General features: G+C 38.5%; 1 non-coding gene across 1 annotated transcript; it reads right to left on the minus strand.

Moving 5' to 3' along the window:
* Positions 1-2,439: 2,439 nt before the first annotated feature.
* LOC112439463 (small nucleolar RNA SNORA18) lies at positions 2,440-2,567 on the minus strand. Its single transcript, XR_003027740.1, has one exon. It is a non-coding gene; the product is annotated as a small nucleolar RNA SNORA18 (small nucleolar RNA).
* Between the last annotated feature and the right edge of the window lie 2,964 nt (positions 2,568-5,531).

Below are 5,531 nucleotides of genomic sequence, written 5' to 3' on the forward strand. Positions count from 1 at the left end.
CCAATTGAGTGTTGGGGCGGGGGCATAACTCTGCAGCAGAGGCATCTGTCCGTCATCACCTAATGCTATGATGCCCTTGACACTGCTGTTGATGCAATGGCCAGTTACTGTGAAGATCCAAATGTGGTACAATATAAAGTTGCAATATCATCTATGAAGCATTCTTGCTGAAAGTGAATCTACTCAAGCCTTTAGTTAAAGTTTCCATTTCATAAGAAACACAGAAACTAGAGGAAAAACTTAATCAGCACCACAAGGAAATAAACAAATCCAGAAGGCAGATCATTCTATAGACTGATCTTGATTCCTTAGCAATTAATGTCATGGTACAAAAAGGGAGTAGGAAGGAGGTGTTTTAGAATTATATAATTAGCAAATGTTATTCATGATTTTTCGCAGGATACTAGTTTGAACAAACCAACTGTAGAAAAGATACTTTTGGAACAATTACAGAATTTTGAATATGGTATTAGGGAATTGGTAATATATTTTATCAGGTGTGATAATGCTATTGTGATTATGTAAAAAAAAATCCATCTTTAGAGATGCACGCTGAAGTATTAAGGAGTAAAATACTATGACATGTTAACTTATTTTAAAGTATTTCAACAAAAACTGAAGCAAATATAGCAAAATGTCAATAGTCGTTAAATCTAGGTGATGACATGGAAGTAGGAATTTTTGAAAATTTTACAATTAAAACATATAAGAATGAAAAAAAAAAAAAAGAGTGGATTGTTCTCAATACAGAGAGCTCTGGATTGCAGTCCCAGCTCTAACCACTTACTTTTTGTAGGGTTTGGGCAAGTCGCTTCACCTCAGTACCTTCCTCTGCAAAACGGTGGCAATAGCAGTGTTTGCTTCCTAGAATTGTTGTGGGAAAAAATGAGTTAACACAAGTAAGGAGCTCAGAACAATGATTGGCATGTAGTAAGCTTTCAACAAATGTTTGCTATAATTGTTTCATGTAGGAGGAGTCAGATGGAATTAGGTTTAAATCCTGGCTCTGTCTTTTATTAGCTATGCTGCCTTGGGTTGTTTGCTTAACCTCACTAAAACTCAGTTTTCAGTGGAAGTAATAATACTGCTAGGGTTGTGGTGGGATTAATAACCTAGCATATATAAAGTCACTAGCATATAGTAACCACTTAATAGATAGTGGCTTTGACTATCAGTGCTGTCAGATAGCTGTAATTTTTATGAGGCCTTCAATGCCCTACACCAACGCGCAGCTAAAACTGGAGTGTCCTGGCACTGTAGTTGTATAGGAGAACGCTGATAGATCTGCAAAGGGAGTGTGGGGAAGCCTCTGTGGTCTCCACTCATGTCAAGACAAACATCATGCCATATAGGTGGCTCCTCACTCTGTGTGTTTGGCAGAGGCCTTGCTTTAAGGATGGTTGGAGAGAGCACATAGGGCAGGTACAGGAGAAGATCTGGGCTTTTTCAGGGTACAGAATGTGGATAAGACCCAGAAGAAAGGAAAAGAGATGGGGAACTAGGGAGTCTGGCTCATGTTTGTTTCCACCTTAACTTCTCTTGGAAGTTTGAAATAGTCCGTGAAAGTGAAAGGACTTTTCATCACAGTCATCAACTGCTATAGGCATTTGCAGCCTGCAAATAGATTAATTTCATTGGATGTTAATTTCACTGTGAGGCTTTAGCCAGCACTACTGTTTCTCAACACATAGCCTTACCTGGAACATGTAGTGTTGCCATGTGCCCAGGGAGATAATTTAGGGACTAATAGGCCTTGAAAGAGAACGCGGCCACAGAAGATAGCATTTCTAATACTTGACTCTAGTGATTATATAGATTTTTAATGGCATCAATGGGGCAATGTGAAAATCTATTATTTTCTTTTTCTTTTTTTGACAGTGTAAAGAGGTGTTTTCGTTTTAACTGTGTGTATGTAACATTAGGCAAAATTATTTAAAGTCAATAGATTTTTATTCAAGGAATTCCATGTTGTAAGTTCTTCCGCTGTCCATCGAGGTCACTTTAGATCCTCTAAAGAGCTGGAGTCAAAATTTATCTTCAAAAGATTTATCTTCAAGTTAGCCCTTTTTAATGAAACTGATGCTTATTTTAATGCAGTTGTCCTGTCAGGCCATAATTCTTTGATTTTGGCATCTGTCATCATCTCCTTTTAATATGGCTATACTGATGAAGATTTCAAAATTTACCTTTGGAAAAATCAAGAATCTTTGAGATCTAATTTCTTCAACCAATTTACTTTAGGGTCATTTTTAGTGTAGGTGGATCTGCCTAGTTCTCAATTTGACACCCTCTCTAAACCTGAGTGAGTTCAAATCATATTCATTCCTAAGCGATCACACTCAAGAATAGTGCAGAGTGTGGAATATGCCAATACATAAGGTAAAAAAGTATTATCAGGTCTTTCATATATTTAGTAACTGTCTTTTTCATACTTGCAGTAACTGTCTTGTAGTTCCCACAGATCTAACAAGAGTCCTGTGAGTAAAGTAAAACCACAGAGTTAACTCTATGAGGCGTTTCCAATGATGTGCAGCCTACAGAAAAGTCCCATCGGGAAAGACCTCAAAAAATGTATCATTTCCTTTTGCACTCTGAGCCTCCCTATTTTTCATCTTCTGTCTTAACAGCTATCTTTTTGTTTCTACTTTAGACACTAAGAGACTTCTGGACTACCTTTTGCACTCTGAGCCTCCCTATTTTTCATCTTCTGTCTTGACAGCTATCTTTTTGTTTCTACTTTAGACACTAAGAGACTTCTGGAGTACCTCTTTTCTCATTATTAAGTTTGGCTTATAGGAAAATGTGTACGCCTAGGCATTTACGTAAAATCAAAGGCCTGAACACAGATCAAAGGATATGCATGAGTAACGGCGAGTAAACAGTTAAGAACAAACAAATCTAATCTAACAGGCCTTTATGGCTCTTGAGACGAATGTATGCCCAAGTTCACCAACATTGTTGTTTTTGTCTCCCTGGGCACAGGGCGACACCACGTGTTCCAGGTAAGGCTATGCAGTGGCATTCTGGCCAATTGGATATGAGCTGGAGCAACACGTGCCACTTGCAGAAATGACCTACATATGCTTCCTTTGTGTGGTCATCACGTTCTCTTTTCTGCCTTTTTTCTCATTAGCTACCTTGAAAGAACTTTAAGGGCCAATATGAGGGTGGAGCCACAAGATTGAAGGTGCCTGGGTTCATGAATGAATGTGGAACAGAGTCCCTCCATCCTTCCACACTGCGCTGTGACATGAGCAAGAAATAACAGTTTCACTATGTCAAGCTGCTGCAACTGGGGAGTTGTTTGTTATAGAAGTTAGACTACGTCGAAATAATATATTCCTTTTGACTGACTTTCTTTGCAGCTGCCAAGGATAGCAGAGATGTCCTCTGCTTTCTAAATTACATGTTTGTTGATATTTTTACGATCAGGGACTTTTTAAGTAAAGAAACCAAGAAGCTTGTTCACTAGCCTTCAGTCACCTCACATGGAAGTCAGTACCTTCCTGTATAAACACTAGGGTCTGAACATTTGTTACCTTATTTAATCTGAGTACTTTGTGAGGATCTTGAGGGATGAGGAAACTGGGGCTTAGAGAGGTTAAATGACTTGGACAAATTTCCACAGCCGGTGTTTTCTTCAGATCCAGGATTCAAATGAACATTTTTTGTTTTTACTTCAAAGACCTTGATCTTTTCACTACAACATACCCTTTCTAAGAAAAGAATAGTCGGGAAGGAGACAGAATGCAGAGGGAGTGCATAAGGAATTTCTGGAGAGATAGCAAAACCTCCACAGAAGCTAACTACCAGTTTTAGTTCAGAAACTTACAAGACAATAGACCATAAAACAAAAAGGTAAAAAGGAAAGAGAATAATCATGAATCCAGATCATAAGATGGGTTGCTGGGATCCCATATTCAAAACTTAGTTCAAAAACTTTTAGTGTTCCTCTAATCAGTTATTTAGGTTTAATTTAAATTGTTTAACAAAATGTTATTATTTACTCAGAATCTCTGAGTTTATTATACTCAAATAAGTGTCTTTTTTTTTTAACTTTGATTTTAAGTTCGGGGTACATGTGCAGGATGTGCAGGTTTTTTCCATAGGTAAACGTGTGCCATGGGGGTTTGTTGTGTAGATTATTTCATCACCCAGGTATTAAGCCTAGTATCCATCAGTTATTTTTCCTGATCCTCTCCCTGCTCCCACCCTCCACCCTCCGGTAGGCCCCAGTGTGTGTTGTTCCCCACTGTGTGTCCATGTGTTCTCATCACTCAAATAAATTTCTTTTTATTTCAAGTTCTGGATCTAAACCCTTAGGGGTTTTAGGGGATATGTATTAGTCAGAGTTTTCCAGATCAACAGAACAAATAGGATGTGTGTGTGTGTGTGTGTGTGTGTGTGTGTGTGTGTGTGTATGTGTGTGTGTGTCTGTAGAGAGAAAGAGAGAGATTTTAAAGTAAGAATTGGCTCACATGATTGTGGGTGCTGGCAAGTCTGAAATTTACAGGGAAAGCCAGCAGGCTGGAGACACAGGGAGGAGTTGACATTGCAGTTTGAGTCTGAACGCAGTCTGGAGACAGACTCTTCTCTTCCTTAGGAGATCGCAGTCTCTTTTTTTTTTTTTCTCTTAAGGCCTTCAACTAATTGGATGAGGCCCACCCACATTATGGAGAACAATCTGCTTTATTCAAAGTCTACTGATTTAAATGTTAATCTCATCTAAAAAATATGTTCACAGCAACATCCAGACTGGCTTTTGATGAAATATCTGGGTATCATAGCCTAGTCAAGTTGACACATAAAAATAGCCATCCTAGGTGATTAATTACAAACATGTTCAAATCTAGGTGGACCCTAATGAATGTCTCTGGTTACTGGTTTGGTGGTACTCCTCCTGAATGGGACTGCTTCACTCCCGTCTGTCTGGTACGGAGAAAAAGAATGGCTATTGAAACCCACAAATACATGCTTAATCAAGCATTGAAGCAAAATTCCAAACACTAAAGTCAAAGAAATTTTAAATATCATCCAGCAGGTGAGCAAAAAATGTCTTGGATCATAGCGGATTGCCTTTTCTACCTCCACTGAATATTAACCCTCATCAGTGCCTGTTCTGCTCCCTCCCTGCCCAAAGAGACTTCTCAATGCCTATTGAACTTAAAGCTGCCATCACTTGTTTAATATTGAATTTTTCTCTGTAGGTGTTGGCCTCTGATATCCTTGCGGCTCAGCTGCAATGTATTTCAATCCTTTTTAATAATTCAAATATGTACCATGATGTTACATCCCATTCTAGTATTCTCTCATCTCTGGGTCTTTTCTTCCATTTCCCACTCCTCTAGCAGTAAAAGCTCTTGTGGCATTTGCATCCATGTACAACCAACAGATCATTACTTTCATGGGAAATTGTCAGGTGGCAGAGCTTTCCTTTTGCACTACTCCTAGGACTATAAAAAGCACACCACAAGCATATTTCAGCAAAGCTAAAATTAAAAGTTTAATTAACAAAAATGCTACTTAATAAT

Source organism: Pan paniscus, chromosome 2 (genome assembly GCF_029289425.2).
Source record: "Pan paniscus chromosome 2, NHGRI_mPanPan1-v2.0_pri, whole genome shotgun sequence".
Taxonomy (NCBI): domain Eukaryota; kingdom Metazoa; phylum Chordata; class Mammalia; order Primates; family Hominidae; genus Pan; species Pan paniscus.